This window comes from Pogona vitticeps, chromosome 2 (assembly GCF_051106095.1).
Source record: "Pogona vitticeps strain Pit_001003342236 chromosome 2, PviZW2.1, whole genome shotgun sequence".
In the NCBI taxonomy this organism is placed as follows: Eukaryota; Metazoa; Chordata; class Lepidosauria; order Squamata; family Agamidae; genus Pogona; species Pogona vitticeps.
The window spans coordinates 167,996,864-168,015,904 of NC_135784.1; positions in this window are offsets into that span (position 1 = coordinate 167,996,864).

Consider the following 19,041-nt stretch of genomic DNA (forward strand, 5'->3'; position numbering starts at 1 on the left):
CAGATAATTAGTTATATACTTACTGCTTTTTCAGTGTCACAAGGAAAGCAGTGGCAATTGTAGGATTTTCTTCCACAGGTGACAAAATAAATTCCTTAGGTTTCAATATTCTGCATCTTGAACTAGGGATAGGATATAGAGGGAGTGAGTTATTAACATTTTCTGCTTTGCTTACTGCATCAAAATTTCTTGGACCACCTTTGTCTGAAACACAGGTAATACAGAGACTCCCTGTGCTTCACACATATACCCTGCTGCCTTTGTGCAGGGCGGGGACCAAAGGTATAGACAGAGCTTGGAACATATACATATACATTAAAAAAGAGCTCAGAACACTACATTTATAAAAGATACAAATCACTTTACCCACTAATTTACTGTATTGTGCATTATTAACATGTATTATCTTCACCAACAGACCAGAAAACAACTGAGAAGTGCTTTATTGTTCCCTATAATAGCTAATTCTGATATTGCATTATGTAAATATTTATAAAAATTATTAAAACAAAGAAGAATTCCCTTGCAAGTTATGATTGACAAGAGAATGAATAAGATTTTAAAAATTCTGTTGAAATACGTCTTAACAGTCTATTCAAAAGTAACGTTTACAAATCACTAGGACTCATTCATTAAAGCCTACCGGTAAGTAATTTGCTGCTACCTATTACTTATTACTCAAGAAGTAATAAGGAGATGCTCACATTACTTGAGCCATATGTTCTGTGGGCAGAAAACCTTCACTTTTCTACCTGAGCTCCTGAGCAGAGGAAACAATTACCAGGCAAGTTCAACAAATTCAGAGCAAAGCATCTTCATAGGACTGCAGTTACAGTTTTATTGGTTGGTTACAGTTTGCTTTCTTGCAGTTCCGTGTGCTTAAGAGTTTTGTATGGGAACTGATCCTCCACACACCCTAGAGGACTGAACTAGGCATGGCAAGGCAATTTAAAAAAAATTGATCCCAACTGTTTCTGGGTTATTGTTGTTGTTTTTTAAGTAAAGAATATTCAGAAGAGGTTTCCTATTCCCTTCTGGGGGCACTTCTGGGACGATGCAGGTTGCCCAAGGCTACACAGGCTGGCTCTTCTTCCAGGAGGCACAATGGGGAATCTAGCTCCCAAACTCTGTTTCCATTGACAGGTACCAACTCACTGATCCAGGTCTTTTAGTAATGGGTCTGTCTGCGCCCCCTTAACATGTATAAAAAGACAAGGCATACTGTCAAGAACAGTGTTTCAACAGCCTTGGGTCCTCAGATATTGTTGGACTAAAACTCCCAGAAGCCTTCACCACTAGCTATGCTGGCCAGGATTTCTGGGAGTTGTAGTCCTAGAACATTTGGGGATCCAAGGTTAGGAACTACTGGTCTAGACAGATGGGCAGCTAGCTAGCTATAGATAGATATTTACAATATATAGTACACCCTCTTTGAATTTTATGGTTTTATGTATCAGGACATAATAAAAATCATCTGGCCCTTAGCAGGTCTGAAAATTAGGTAAATACAGCATCAGATGAACAATAACATATAACATATTACACTGTGTCATGATTTATTTAACAAAAATAAAGCCAAATTGGAGAAGCCATGTGTGAAAAATTAAGTACATATTGCGATTCAATAGCTTGTAGAACCAACTTTAGCAGCAATAACTTGAAATAATTGTTTTTGTATCAGTCTTTATCACTCTCTTACATTGTTGTGGAGGAATTTTATCCCACTCTTCTTTACAGCATTACTTTAGTTACTTTCTGAAGTTTAGCTTTCTGAAGGTCCTGCCACAGCGTTTAAATCAGTTTGAGGTCTGGACTTTGACTGTGCCATTGCAATACCTTGATTTTTTTTTTCTTTTTCAGCCATTCTATAGAATTTTACACATTCTATTGGTGTGCTTGGGATCATTGTCCTGTCGCATGACTCAATTTCAGCCAAACTTGTCAGACAGATGTCATCACCCCTCCCCCACATCAGTATGAGGTGTTGGTGTTGATATGTTGTTTGGTTTTCACCAAATGTGGCACTGTGCATTATGGTCAAACATCTCCACTTTGGTCTTGTCTGTCCAAAGGACATTGTTCCAGAAGTCGTATGGTTTGTCTAGATGCAACTTTGCAAACCTAAACCATGGTGCCATGATTTTTTTTAAAGAGAGAATGCTTTCTCCTGGCAACCCTTTCAAACAAACCATACTTGTTCAGTCTTTTTCTAATTGTACTGTCATGAATTTTAACATTTAACAGGCTAACTGAGGCCTGTAGACTCTCGGATGTAATTCTTGAGTTTTTTGCAATTTCTCTGAGCATTACACGATCTGACCTTGGGATAAATTTGCTTGGATGTCCACTCCTGGGACAATTGGCAACTGTCTTGAATGTTTTCCACTTGTGAATAATCTTCCTCACTGTAAAGTGCTGGACTTTAAATGGCCTTCCCAGACTGATAGGCAGCAACAATTGCTTCTCTATGGTCACTGCTGATGTGTTTCTTCCTTGGCATTGTGTTAACACACACCTGAATGTGTGTGTGAACTGCTAAAACTTTGGCTTTTATAGAGGTGGTCACATTTGCTGATGATCAATTACACAAGGGCATTTGGTTAGCAGCTCCTGGCTGCTACATAGCCTCTTAATTCTTATGAAACAATAAGAGTGTATTTAGTTTTTCACACATTGCTTCTCCATTTTGGCTTTATTTTTGTTAAAGAAAGTTAAAGAAATAATGACACAGTATAATACAGCATATGTTGTTGTTCATCTGATGCTGTATTTGCCTAATTTTAGACCTAATTTATTATGTACTGATATGTAAAACCATTACCTAATTTTCAGACCTGCTAAGGACCAGCTGATTTTTATTATGTGCTGATATGTAAAGCCACATAATTCAAAGAGGATGTACTTTGTATTCTTAAAGGATGTACTTTTTCATATGACTGTACAGTACATGAAACAGAAGGTATGGAAGAATGAAGAAAAAACACTCATCAGCTTTCTATTGCTTTTGGCCATTATCTTCCCAGATGATTTCACTTCTATATAATGGGGGGAAGACTGACCCACGACAATTTATGACATGACAAACAATACGTAATGATTCTCTCCATGATTATATCACACCAAGACAAGGTACACAGTACTGGAAGCTACTTAAGGTATTTTGTCACCCAAAAAAGAACATCCCACAAGTACCTGGCAGAGTTTAGAAAGTTAATTTTAAAATGAATATAATGACAATGTGAAGCCTACTAGGGGAGGATAGATTCTAGAGCATCATTCAAGCACTGCTCAGTTATAGAGGGCTTCAGTATGGCCTTATATTAATTCTTCTTGGGGCGGAGGAAAACCCTCCATATGTGCTAGCTTGAGAACAAATATAAAACAGTAATAAATATCTAGCCAGCAGCCATGTTAGTCTGTGGTAGCACAAGAGAAACCAGGAGTATTACAGAACCTTTAAAAATAACTAGTTTTTAAATTTTTCATAAGCTTTCATGTGCCCAGGCACAGTTCTTCAGATGAGCACAGATTCTGAGTACGTACTTGGTTACATAAAACTTACAAATTTTTAAAAACTAGTTAGCTTTAAATGTGCTATAAGACTCCTGGTTTCCAGTCATAAATTAGGTCACCAAGAATTTTGTATTTTTTTGTAACATCCAAAATGTGTTCCCTGAGATAGCTGTTTCACTTTGCCCAGGGGAAAGACCGGCTTAGTGCCAGAGGGTAGCCACATTGATAAAAGTTCTGGAAAATACTATGGGTTTAGGGTGGACTGATTTTCCATTCTTTCCTATTGACCTCATGATACAAATGTAAATACGAATCAGACTGGAGTCCCCCTCCAATCTGTATGTTTTCCCCTCCATCACTGGGGCTTCTACTTTTAAAACACTGGTTAATTAGCCTGAATTCAGAAATGAAAAGACCTGTTCCTTTTAGAATTCATAGCTTTACATGATCCACTCAAACCAAGGCTTTGCTTAATCTGTAATGCATAGACTGCCCCCCCCCCAATTCTTCGGTATGCTCCAGTATTGACAAATATTTGTATTATGATCTCTAGTATTTCTTCCTTTTCTGAATCCAGTTTGAATATCTAGCATTTCTCACTTCACATATGATAGAAGTATTTGTTGTTTGCTTGCATTGGAAATGCAACTGTGCTATAGTTACTCCAATCTCTGGTGTCTCCTTTCTTTGGAATCCTCCATATTTGTTCACATATTCTTAGGATTTTGATAGATCCAGTCTCTACTGCCTAAAATAGCTTTATCAGTATGTTCCTGATGATTTATTTTTTGCACATGTCCTTGAGAGCTACTTTTACTTCACTGTCTTAAGTTGCAGGGTCTTCATGAAAAGATTTGTGAAAGGATCAAAAGGAATAAGTCATCCTTGTTTCTCTTCTGTATGGTTTATCACTATTATTATTTACTATTCTTTCTCAGCTTTATTTTAATTGTTGACATGAATTGCTCATTGTCTCTACCTCAGTCCCCTTCTAGCAGAGAACAAGGCTTCTCGAACATCTACTAGACCTTTGGGTAGTGTGATCGGCATATAAGTAAAATAAATAAATATAATATAAAATAAAATATAACCTGTTTGATTTCAATATTGGTCATCCAGTGATGTCTACATGTATGATTGTCTGTTAGGTTGCCTAAACAAATTTTTGCAACAAATTGTTGACATCATGGAATCCTAGAAGTCAGTCTCCTCCATTTCTAACTCCATTCTCCAGCAGTGTAGGGCTTTTTAGTAATAATCTGATTAAAATATTCTGTTCTATTCCAGTCCACTTTAGTGCATTCATCTCAAAATATTCACATCTAGTTTTATGATTTCAAGTTCACCTTGTTTCATATTCCTCACATCCCATGTCCTAATTATAAGTATCATGAAGCACTGGACTTTTCTTTCGTACGTATACAAATCAGCAAATAGATATTGGTGTGGCTTTAAATGCATTTGCTTTATTAACAACAGCGATATCTGTACTTATCCTCTTCCCCAGCAGCTGTTTGTGCTTTCCAACCTGCAAGTCTTATCTTCTAGCACTATCTCTTGTTTTATTTTAGATTCTCTTTTCACAGGGTTTTTGTAGTATAAACATCCTAAAGGGGTTTACTATTGGCTTCTTCTGTATCATATTAACATATAACTAGATTGAGTGTCAATACCATTGTCTGTCACAGATCCTGTGCCAGGTGTCACCTTTCATTACTCCTCCTGTCCAATAGTTGCCCTTTCTCCGCCCTCCTCACTACTGGACCTATCAATTATCTTCTGCTGGTATGACTGTTAATTCCTGAAGAGAATAGATGTATCTTAATCTGATATCTCAGCTTTTAGCATTCTTCCTTAGACCAGTCTGCTAGGATTTTGGAGCCAAAATAGTCTAAACTTCTGACGGTACAGGTCTCAGCTTCCCAGACATATTCAAACTATTACCACATTAAGGTATGCACCCAAGGGAGGACACATAACTCCAGAGAGAGAGAGATTGCTTCAGTTTCATTTTCTTATGCATTTAAAATTTTAAAGCACCAATTTCTCTCCACACTGAATAATTGATTTGCAACATCTTTTTCCAAAACAAACTAAAGAAAAACAGCACCCAGCTGCACTTCTCAAAGTCAACCGATCCAATGTTCCCAGCATATTGTACTTACTGCCATAAGTGTGTTAAAGTTGAGGACACCCCCCACCCCAGAATAAAGAGCTCACAACCTTATTGCACTAATATGGTTGAAAATGCAGAATAAGACTTTTACACATAAAGTGCTCACAGGGTTGTCCTTTGGTCAACAGCAGCCATTTCAGCGTGTCTGTGTGTGTGTGTGTGTGTGTGTGTGTGTGTGTGTGTGTGTGTGTGTGTGTGTGTGTGTGTGTGTGTGTGTGTCTTTCCTTTTCCCCCTCCCACATACTTTGGTAGGCCACAGTATCCCTTGCTCAAACTTCAACCTCCCCAAACACCCCACATTGAGGGGAAATCTTTTCGTGAAATGGCCAAATGCATTGTTCAAAGCCTTTTTCATTTCTAACCATTGGACTATTGGCCCTTTAAATGCTTCAGTCATGTTTGGGCCTCAAATAACCTTTCTAACACACACACACACACACACACACACACACACACACACACACACACACACACACACACACACACACACACACACACACACACACACACACACACACACACACACACACACACACACACACACAGCACTGTTTCAAGCCAGAGACCAGTGGGGGGCAGTTAAAATGGCTTTTAAATATCCAGTCATACCTAGGGCACATGCCACTAACTATTTTTACATTATCAAAAATGTTGTTGGGGACCAAGAAACATCTCAGGGGCCCAGGAGGGCTGCATGCAAGCCAGAGGCTGCACTTAGCTCTCCTTGGCTTAGGACATAAGCAAAAGGTGGACAAATCGGTCAGCTTCCATTTCTCCAATATTTATTGTTGTTGTTTTTCACTCTGAAGTTTTTTTTTCTATTCTAAATGTGAAATTTAATAGAAATAATTCTTCTCCATTCTTAATAGGAATGCAGCCTCAGTCATGTCTTTAATAGGTTTAATATAACTGTGCAGTTATGGTTAGCACACCTCAGGAAGATATAAGGAAACCAAGGCCAATGTATACATTTGTCATAAATGCGCAAATGTAAATTGTACACTTATAAAGTATTTTAACTGCACATTCACTCATATCAAGTGTGAATGTGACAAATAGCAAATATTTCCAAACACACCCTTTCTAGATATCTATAGGCACGATCCTACACTTAACAGCTGTACGTGTAGAGGTCTGTCTCTTCACGACTGAGCATTCTTATCATGAAGACAGGGGCTCGTTGTTGCATGAAAACTATACATACAGGGTGTCCTTCCTATAGAGATACAGGCATAGTGTCCTGCTACTGCCAAAAAGTTGCCCACTGATTCCTCTGTGCACATTCATTGCACCCTCATCAACTGCTGGGAAGAGAGACAAGTTGATTCATCATAAAGATGGGACTGGCGGTAGCATCCTGTCCTGTACACTTGATAGCAAACCGAGATTTTCTTCTGCATAATAAGCAGGACAGATCCTTTTTGGGCAATGACTTGCTTAGGTTAAAATCTTCCACAGCAGCAAGACTGACCTCATATCCTTCGACGGGGTAGTCCTGTTTTTAGGCAGCGTGAGGTACCAACCTCAGGCAGCAGATCCTTGCGGGTTCTTCTTCAACCTCTCAGCCCTCCTCTTGAAGGACAGCACTACGCCTACCACACAGCTTGCCCTGCACCCAGTAAACCATTTTCTCACCCACCAATGGCCCTAGCCTTTGTTTTTGGGTGTCTTATATTCATTGCTACCCAGTATTTTCTCTTGCCTTTCAAGTTTGTGAGTTTCAGATCCACCTTGGGCAGTTGTTTACTGCTTCTAACATGGGGGAGGGGGAAAGTGAGAGAGAGAGAGCAAGCTCCAGCAGCCTCTCCAGCAACTCATCCCTTTCACTGCCTCTGTAGGGACATTTGCAGCTTCACCTGGAACTTGCCTGGCAGGGGGTGTTAAAAAATGTTATAAAACAAGCCGCAACTCCCCAGATTGCCAAGAACAAACACATTCCCTGGTGGCCACGCCCCATGCAGCTGCTCACACAGCGGCAGCCAGATGCAGCTTTCAAAGGGTGAGCTCAGACCTCCCAAGGAGCTGCTGTCAGGGCTTGCATGCGGCTTCCCTGATTGATGGAGAAAAGTGTGGGGTGGGGAGTGAAATGACTGTTCCACCCCCTTTGCTAAAAGCCAGCAACCCACACTTCCTACTACAGCCAGCCTTCCTTGTCCACACAGACTGCTCTCCAGATTTTTTTCCCCAAATGTCCCTAGGTTTGCTTACTCACTACTTTGGAGGCAAAGCAGGCTGCTCAATATGTGACTCAATATGCTCAGTGTAGCCTATCAATCCCTTATTACACGGCTTGCCATGTTCTTGACAAGTCTCCAAATAGCAAAATGAAGAAGGTATATCAAGCCTCTAGTGCTGGGGTTTCCCAACCTTAGGTAACCCAGATGTTATTAGACTGCAGTTCCCAGAAGCCTTCGCCACCAACTGTGCTGGCTGGGGTTTCTGGGAGTTGCAGTCCAAGAGCACCTGGGTTACCCAAGGTTGGGAACCACTGCTCTAGCGGAATGCCAGTGGGGCCATATGCAGTAGTGTGATTGTGGGGTCAGCTGATCAAATTAAATAGGTCAGGCCTGGTCTTCACATCTTTTAAATAGCAGCCTGAGTTGCTGTTTAAAAGACTGGAGTAGGAGAAGCCTCTCACAGCATGGAGAACTCACCTGCTCATGTCTGCAGATCAACAAGGTATGAAAGATAGAGGAGCAGGAAGTGGTAAGAAAGATAACAAAATTGTTGGCAGTTCACACAATAGGAGTCTGCAGGGGGTGTCAGGCACTTGTCCCATTGGAATCCCAACTTTGTTAGTTTTAATGTACATCAGCAGATGGAATGAGTTGTAGTGATGTGCCCTATGCCTACAAACTATGCTAACATACCATTATTCAGCTTTGCTACACATCCCTGTGAAAAATTATTGCAAATACTTTTTAATAGAAGTTGAGTGAACCCGGTCCATACAGTTTATCTAAAAAGGACAAAACGAAAACATAATAACATCCTTCTAGTCTTGACCCTTAGGTAAGTCCCCCATCATATGATACCTCAATGGCAAATGATGACACACATGTTTGAAAGGCCCTTTTGACAATCAAACAAATACTGAACTTTGACAGTCAAGCACGTTGCATACAGAAAATGAGAAGCCTGAAAGAATAATTCTATACTAGCCTCTCTGAAATTTTACCCAGTCCTTTCCATCTTTCCATGCTGGGATTTTCCAACAGCTGCTTGGAGTGGCATAGTCGTTCTCATAATCATTTGGAGAACAGGGCTGGAAAATATACTCTAGAATGCTACCCAGTAGACATTGCCATGCCCCAACTTTCTCTGGGACGGGAGTTCCTCAGCAGATAAATCCACACAGCATTAGTTCCTAGAAGATGATTTTTAAAACCAACCCACTGGATCCAAAGAACAGAGAAATTTATTTTGAATACAGTATAACTTCTGGCAGTGGGAGTAAAATACCTAAATGTCTAATCTTCAGGGGTATTGGCAAGTCTTTGGGTCCAAATCCCGAGTCCAAGTTTTTGGTATCAAGTTCCAAGTCTGAGTCCCAATTAAAAACAAACTTGTTTCTCCAGAAAAAAGGGAGAAGTGGATGGGTTCCAGGTAATGTTGTTGTTGTTTAGTAGTTAAGTCATGTCTGATTCTTCATGACCTCATGGACCAGAGCATGCCAGGTCCTCCTGTCTTCCACAGCCTCCCAGAGTTTGGTCAAATTCATGTTGGTAGCTTTGGTGACACTGCCCAACCATCTCGTCCTCTGTCGTCCCCTTCTCCTCTTGCCATCACACTTTCCTAACATCAGGGTCTTTTCCAGAGAGTCTTCCCTTCTCATGAGATGGCCTCAGCTTCAGGACCTGTCCTTCCAGTGAGCACTCAGGGTTGATTTCCTTCAAAACAGAACTCCAGGTCATGAGTCTAGTCCAAATCATTGGGGGGGGGGGGACACCCAAGTCAAGTCTAAGTCAAGTTACTGGTGTGACTTAAGTCTGATATGACAGTGAGTCCTGCAAGCTGAGTCCCCATCCCTGCCTATTTTGGACCAGAATTGATGGGTTTGTGTATGTGGGACTGTAGACATATACTTAATCTTGATGAGGGGAATGGTTCTCATTGGATTTCATGTGAGGTTGGCTGTTGACTATGAGGTTCCTTAATGAGCTTGTAAAAAAGAAGCACAAAAGACATGTGACCTCATATGCTGCCCTGGATGCCTCCTTAACAGTTCTGCCTCTCCTGTGAATCAGCAGAGGTGCTGAAGAACAGCTAAAGATCAGTGAACAGTCTGACATTGTCCAAGCAACCATATAATGCTGCTTTCCCACCAACTAAGACTACCAACTAATTGGAGAGGCAGGCTAATTTTATTTCTGTGTCTTTTAAAGTCGTTAGGCAAGCAAAATTTAAGTAAATGATGCTTTCCCATTCCTTTATCTCTGTGCCAAGAAAAAGGAACTCTGCTAAATATTTATATCTCAGGGATCTTCCAGACGTACCATTTATTTCTCCACAGTGCACAAGTTTGTTGCTGATGTCACTGGTTTAATTTGCAGCACCCAAACGATGTCCCTCTTATCCCAATTTCTCTCACAAAAATCACAGTGAAATGCAGATCTTTTTTACTCTTCTGAAGTAAATCTGGTGTGTGTGTGTGTTTTAAACCTGATATTTTAAATGTTTAATTACCCTACTTCTCTCATGTGTTATCTATGTACTAGTATGTTCCATGATGCCAATGGATGAGCAAGTCAGCTTTTCTCATATGTTCTGGCTTTTCTCTCTCTCTCTCTCTTTTTCTCTTTTTTTGGTCAGTTATATGACATATTCAGTTCTGTAAAGTTTTTAGCCAAACTGAAGTGTAGCACTAAACCACTATAATCATTTGTTGAAATAGTGTGTCATAGCATGGTGACATGGGGCACTGCAATGGTGAAGAAAATTAGAGAATGCAATGGTTAGAGAAGGAGGAGGGCTGTTGAGAGAGAGGAGAAAACACATGCAAGAATCCACTATGGGTGGCTGGTGGCAAAAAGTAGTACACATAAGTTTTCACTTAAAAAACAAAGAAGCAGAAAAGAAACTCTGAGTTAACCGAGAAGGTAAGATTTTGGGACATTGCATTACCCCAGAGTATTTGGGTATTACTCTGGATAGAATTCTGAGCTAAAAAGAATATTGTCAAAACACCAAGCAGAAATAACATGCCTATGAAACTGACTGAATCAAAGTGTCTCACAAACAATAAGAACAACAGCTTTGTTCCTGTGCTACTGTAGAGCAGAATATGCTAGTGCTGTATGATATAAATCAGCACATGCCAAACAAGTAGATGTAGCTCTTAATGAATCATGCAGGATTATTACTGGTTGCCTGAAACCCACAGAAAAAAAATCCATCATTTGACTGGCATTATCCCTACAGAAAGTAGTGAACGTGGTGGCGCTGCGGGCTAAACCGCAGAAGCATTTGTATGCTGCAGGATCAGAAGACCAGTAAGATCGAATCCACGCGATGGAGTGAGCGCCTGTTGCTTGTCCCAGCTCCTGCCAACCTAGCAGTTCGAAAGCATGCAAATGCAAGTAGATAAATAGGGACCACCTCGGTGGGAAGGTAACAGCGTTCTGTGTCTAAGTCACACTGGCCATGTGACCACGGAAGATTGTCTTCAGACAAAACGCTGGCTCTATGGCTTGGAAACGGGGATGAACACCGCCCCCTATGGTCGAACACGACTGGACAAAAGTTGTCAAGGGGAAACTTTACCTTTTTACCCCTACAGAAATGCATCAAGAGGTGCTAGCAAATAATGTACAAAATAAGGCAATACAGCATCAAGCCCATCCACTTCACAGACACCAACCTCCTAGATGATGGCTGAAATTGAGGAAAAGTTTTCTGCAAATATCTCAAGCTCTCAACATTAAACCAGAAGAGGCTAGGCTAAGTCTACGGAGACAGAAACAATACACCTTGCCAAATGGAGGAATGCTGAAGAATGTCTCCCACCAGGACAAAACTGTAACTCAACCATCTAGAAGTCACTTAACGGACTTCAAAGCAAAGTAGGAAGATCAAAGAATAATCAAGTAAAATGGGGCTACAGGGCGAATGGACTGTGACTGTGGAGAAATTCAATCAACACAGTATTTATGGGCATGCAATTTATGCCGCACTCATGTACAAAAGAAGATCTAGCAAATGGCTGAAATAACACTATTGACGTAGCCCACCACTCAGGCAAGAGAGTGGGAGAGGGAGTCTCTCTGAGCGGCTGTTGAGTGGTTAGTTGCTGGAGGAGGTTGGGAAGGGCAGCCTGAGCCCCTTCCCAGACTGGGTAGCCAGCAACAGAGGATGACCTGGGAGGCGTTCTGAGGCTTGTGAGTGGGGCAGCCAGCTGGGGGGATGGTGGGAGGGAACGCACAGCAGCTGTGGTGCTATGTGGTACAAGTCATATGATGTGCCACAACTTAAGTTGTGCCCATCTCTGGCTGGGAACCACTTCTATAGGCTACCCCACTCCTCAAGTCTATCTGTCCCTGCATCTCAATTCCCTTTCACAGAACACAAAACTTCAAGCACTCCAGGAACCTCTATAAAAGCCTCCCATAACCCAGGTCTCTCTAGATGTTTTTGACTACAGCACCCACCTACCCTCTTCAAACATTGGCTCTAGTATATGGAAGCAATGGTTTCAAAATGGGTGGAAGGACCCACACTTGGAAAAATTCCTCTATACTGTAGTTTGGTTTGGTTTCGTTCTTTTTTGTATTGTGCCTACCCATATCCATGCTGCCACTGAGAAGAAATTTAGTATATTGACTAATTCAATACAGGATTTGCTGCATTTTTCTCTTTTGCAGGATGAACCTGACTTGTTCTACCTCCACAGTGCATTTGATAAGTACACCTCCTAGGAATTCAGGTACTGATTTACTTGTGCCTTACGTGAGTGTCTTCATTTGTTATTACTTCTTGTACATTTAACCAATTTGAGATATTCCTTTGTCTTTGTTAAAAAACAAAGAAAAAAAATCACATTTTTAACTGAAAATATATCCAGACAAGATTCAGACACAAACATGCTGAATTGGTTTTGCCTGAGCTTGATCTTAGAAAGAAGATTGCTTGTTTGGGGGAAAAAAACAGAACAAAATGAAAACAAATTATGGAAATGTACTGCTGTCGCGGCCTCACAACTCATGTTATGCTTATATTATTTCTCTTGAATTATTTCTCTTGAAATAATTCCCACTTAACTCTGTGGTGCTTAATTCCAAGTATGATTGCATAGGATTGCTCTGTTCCAGTAGGCTTTCCCATATCTCTCTTGTATAAAATTATAGCCTTGTAAATGTCTTTAATCAAAATCTCTCATCTGTCAATGCCAGAAATCAGCAAGCAGGCATGTTGAGGGTTGTAGCTCACCAATATCTGGAGACCACAGATCCAGAAACAGAAGAGTATATGAATATGATGTACTCATTCAGTGTTTCCCAACTTTAGGTAACTCAGGTGTCCTTAGACTGCAATTCCTAGCTAGCACCGCTGCTGTTGAAAGCTTCTGAGAGTCACAGTGCAAGAACACCTGGGTGACCCAAGGTTGGGAACCACTGTGCTAGTTAATGGATGTTAAAGGATAACCGAATCATGTTGCATATGTAGACTTGAGTCACATGCCCTGATGGAAACTATGCCATTTCATACATTCTGTAGAATCAGAATCCCAGACTGTGTAGCATCTGAATGTAAGGTAGGCTATGTGGAAGAACACTGTGATGAATGAGTGGGTGAAGACAACATCTTCACTGTTTCACCCACCATGAAAACTATTTATTTTATTTATATTTATTGATTGATTTTGTACCCTGCCCATTTAGTCAACTGACTACTCTGGGCGGCTGACTATTTTGATTCTGCCCACTGTTTTGTTCCTCCCAGCAAAGCTCTGTTCTGAAATATTTTGAAAATTCAAAATGATGGCCCTTCATAACAAAAACACAACAAAAAAACCAAGAAACGGAAATAAAGAAAAGAAAAGAAAGTTATATAGTCCTTGTACACAATCAGAAGGTAAGGGTGGGTGATACCTTTATTAGACCACTGAAAAATCATTAACCTAAAATGGCTTTTAATCAAAGTTGGGTCTTCATCATGTCAGGTACTTGCTTTAAACAAATAAGACTCCCCCACACATTAGGCCATGACTCTTGGAACTCTTATATTTCATTGGCACTAGCCGGCTAGGCTGTGCCCGGTGTCAATGAAAACCTGTGTGGATTTGAGAGCCAGCTTAGGTCTGTGATTTTTGCATCCTGTGGTCTAAGTTCATGGTTACATTATTGAAATGAATTGAGTGATGGATCAGGGTTTTTGAATTCAGTTTAAGCTCATGTAGTAGTCACGGGGTTTTTTAGGTCAATGTGTTTAGGTCAAACTTTTCCTTTTGGGAAAGTTTCTAATCTGTTTTTAAACATTGTACAGTATATTGGTTGAGTGGGCTACACAGGCTTTTAGAATCATTGCATTTGAGGCTTTGTCCTGTGCCCACCCACCCTCACACTGGCAGTCTCTCACAACCACTAGCCATTGCTTCTGTAGTGTTATTTTAAATAACTGATTTTTTTTATTTCTTGCAATCTGGCATGGCACTAGTACAGATTGACAGAGGAAAAAAAATGAAAACAGAGGTTTCCCTGCAGCCCAACACGTGCACATGAATACAAACACACACACACACACACACAGAGAGAGAGAGAGAGAGAGAGAGAGAGAGCGAAGGGATGGAGAAGTACAGAGAGCTTTGGGCTGTTCACATATGCCAAAATAATTGAACACGAAATTATTTCACAAGCAATTTAAAATAAACAACCCTCTCGCAGCTGAGTAAAATACCTTGCTTTCAAACAAACAAACAAAAACCACACTTCCCAGGCAAAAAAAAAAAACATTTCATGTCATCTTGTAGTAACCTTTTAAAAATGGATTTCAAACATGTTAAATCTGATTCATACAGTTTTTTCTCATGTGTAATCAAGCTCTGATAAAGGTATCACCAACCCTTATCTTCAGACAACAAAAAATAGCTCCTTGGTCATTCCCTGGGGACTGTCCACCTGTAAGCTTAAAGGTGGACAGCATGGACTGCATAAACCATAAGCAAGTCCTTCTTTTTGACCTTTCAAGATTCTCCAGAAAATAATGGTTTCAAATAGCCCCTGCAGATCAACAGAGCTTCTTCCTAGCCCTATTCCCAGCTTTGTGTTGACAATGTAGTGCTCAGTTTAAATCAAACCTATTTTATAGTGGACAGCAGCTGAATAGCTACAGAATAAAGCACATTTTATGGAACCCACGAATCCTATCTCCTGCCTTCCTAAGATGCAGTATTAAATACCCTGCCAAAGAAAGAGCAGTGAACGAAGCAGTCTTTTCTTTTAAAAAGGTCATTTGGTGCAATCATGTTTTAAACCTAACAACAACATGATTTAAATTTAAAAAAGAGTGCTGTTTAAACAAATTGAAGATACTTCATTGAAAAGAACACCTACTGTTTCGAAAGATGTTTCCTGCCATTTGTGATGCAGGGAACTCAGACAAGGAATTAATACTGTGTATGTAACCAGAAGTAAGCTTGACTGAGTTCAGTAAGCCTTACTTCTAAGTAAACATGCTCAAAAAAAGCAGTGAAATGAATAAGAGAAACAAAGTTGGGGGAAGGAAAGGCTATTCTGGAAAATTGTTTCTCCTCAAAAGATTCAGTTTCACACATTTTTAATTGAATCACTGTTTCTCACCAGTCATGACAGAAACACCTGTCAGTTTCGTTTTCTCTTTTACACAAGGTTTAAATAATCCTCTCTTCCGAATATGAAGAAATTTGTGAATTTGGGTCTATTACTATGAAAAACCAAACAGAAATTAAATCTTAGAACTGCAGAGCTGGAAAGAACCCTATGGATCATCGGGTCCAGCCCCTGTCAAGGACGCCCAGTGTGGCAATCAAACTCCCAACCTCCACTAAACCAGAGAGCTATCCAGACGTTCACTGGTAGTCCAAGCTATTCCCAGCATAGAGAAGCCCCCAAGTGTGGGGTTTCTAATTAGCTTCAGGGTGGAGGAGGGGGGGAAATTCCATCTACCTTGTCACCTGGGAGTCTATTTTAAAACAAGCCCCTCCATCAAGATTCCATTAAATAGAAGCTGTTTCTCTATCAGCAGTTATATAATGTTTGTTTGTGCAACCAATACATGCTCCCATTTGCAACTTGAAACACAGCACCATCTAGTAAAAGTGTTACCTTTTGACTGAGCTGCTTGAGTAAACACACCCACAAAGTACGAAAGACTGGAGCTGGTGACACCAATCCACCCCAGAGGTTCGATATGAACAGAATAACGAATAAATAAAGGCATCATTGGGGCAAGTAGTAACACGACAGTGCATTTCATAATTCTGACGGGCACTCTTCATTTTACAAGGCAGAGTTTCCACTCAACATCCGCCATCGTGCCCCACATGCAGCATCCACAAGAACAGGAACTGCAGTCCAGTAAACCACTCTGTATGATTTATTTTGTTCACACTAGCAGACAAGATTCACAGGACAAACTGAGAGCTCAGCAAGCTTCAGCAAGTTGAATTGCACGGAATGAGTTTTACTGTACAACTGCTTCCCCCCAACTGCACTTGAATTTAGATCAGTGGGGGCAAAAAAAAAATCTGCCTTGTTTTCCTGAAAATAAGACCTAACCTGAAAATAAGCCCTAGTATGATTTTTCAGGATGCTCATAATATACCCCAAAACCTGCCCTCCACTATTGTGCAGCAACAAGAAAAAGATGACATGTCTGAATAAATGTAGATTGTTGTACATGAAAAAAATAAAACATCCTCTGAAAATAAGCCCTAATGTGTTTTTGGAGCAAAAATTAATAAGACCCTGTCTTATTTTGGGGGACACATGGTGTGTAGGAGGAGGGGGGGAGCTAAGCAGCTGGCACAGGATCTTCTGAAGCAAGGTAGCAGACTTGTTAGTCTTCCGGAAAGCTTGGCCAGCCAACTCCCACCCGCCCAAGGGAGAAGGGCCAATTATGACTGATTGTGGAGCTGCATCCCCAAACATTTCAAGGTCCAAGGATTTCTCCCTCCAATTTAAAGTATCCAGGTCTCTCCAAAAGCTAAGGAAGTTGAGTGCCATACCATTCAATGATTACTTATCCTACCAAAGCCATACCAAAACATCATGGCATTGTCCCCTTGTATTTATCCTGCAGGGCTTGTTCAAGAGAATTTATACAGCAGATTGTACTTCTCTCATTCTCCACTAGCTCCTCAAAAGATGTGTTCTAAGCCACATAGAAGAAAACACTAATCACTACACATTAGGACACTTCCATTTGGAATCATGAAGGTAGAGATCTGCTTTCTTTTTCAATTGAAAGAACTTCCACTATAGACTTAGCATCATGTATAAATACACCCAAGGACAGGGATGGGAGCACCCATGGGCTCCTTCTGTTGCTCACACTCCCCTGGTATTCCTTTGAAGAGGAATAGCCACTGTTTCCCTCCAGAGGTGTGGTGTTGTCCACAGGGCAACATTATAGAGGTCGGCATATAGCAAGCTAGGTGGTCCAACGATGACCTCCATTCCCAGACATGTTCCTGGCACTTTTTCTTCTCTGAAGTGATGGCATCCACACCTCCATGGTCTTCTACGTAATACAATACTTTTTCTTTCATTAAACTCTGAATGCACTGTCAGTCATTACATAGTGAGTATGTTTGGATCAAGAGGCTTCCTGTTTTTTCCTTCTGTTCTAGGTGCAAAAAGCAACTGTGGATCTGTTTTACATTTAAAGCATTTTTACTTCACAATTTAGTCAAATAGATGTGTAAAAAGATTCTTACCAAGAGAAGTAAGTGCTACACTCAAAATTGTCAGTGCTACATTCAAAATTCCATGACACATGAGGAAAAAGGAATGGGAATGGAGTAAGAAAAACCCATGTTCGTGTAATATGCTCTCGTATACAACTGTGTCGCTGATCAGAGATGTGCTCTCTGGATAAGGGACAAGAATCAAAAGAACAAATGAGCCTGTGAGAGGGGGAAATTTGTAATAAAAAGGAAAAGTAAAAAAAAGGAACAAAGGAAAATATTGGAAAAAAGGAAAAATAGGACTAAATAGGAAAAAGGAAAATATAGTAATAAAAAGCAAAAGCAAAAGGTGAGGTAGTTGTGGTTGTGAATAGTGAGGAATAGGAAGAGGTACAAATAGGTGCAAAAATGTGACTGAAACACTGTCAGACTGATTCTGCAGGCTAAAGCACTCCATAGTTCACATGTAACAGTCATCATCATCATCATCATCATCATCATCATCATCATCATCATCATCATCTTAAAACTGCAATATTGGAAGGTACAGTATGGATCACAGAGCACAGCCCCTCTCAAGGAAGCACAGTGGAGAATCGCAAGTCTCAAACTCTACCTAAATCAGTTGAATATTGCTAGTTCGCGCTGGAAACAATTATGCACCAATAGCCCAAGAGATAGCAGAAACAAATAAGACGGCAGGGTGATAAAATATTGTATTTTCAGGAATGTATTTGTTGTAGCACAATCCACAGGCGAACAGTTTAAGTCCCAATACAAAGCAAACTGACTACAGATTTTGAAGATATAAAATGAAACTGGAGAACAGAACCAGACATCCTTTGCTACTTAAGGTAGGTCCAGTCCTAATTACAAAGCTTCCTGTCTGTTTCTACACAGCAAAACTATCACTAATCAAGTCAGAGAAATAACAGAATAAAAATGTAGATATCATGGGAATGCAATATGTGGGCTGCTGGTACTACTGGTTCAGATTCAGGCAAGCATGACATTACAGAAGTGAAAAAAAAGTCTAATGTGTACAATACCCCTCCTCCCAAGCCATATTACTAAAATGAGTTAAGGGACTTATGCCCACTTTCTTAACAATGGAGTAGCTCACCACTGGAATAAAAAGTTAGAAATAATAAGACACTGAATGTATGCTATCAGATATAGCAGGCACCTGTCAGGTTCTGAAATAGCATGGACCAAAGGGGTAATTTTTATGTTTTATAGAGCTGGAATAAAAAACATGTAGTACTGTTTACTGTTGCTAAGCTATGGGAACAATAGGATTATTGTTTCTGGATGACAGCATGAGCACTATTTTCCTCTTTAGCATGAACTAATTAAGTATGTTTTCAGGATGGAAGATGAAAAGCACCGTATCCATTTACTTAGAGGCTCAGCTTACTCAGAGAAATGAGCACAGTAAGCAAGTCTAGTTTTTGCCAATCCTATATGCCAC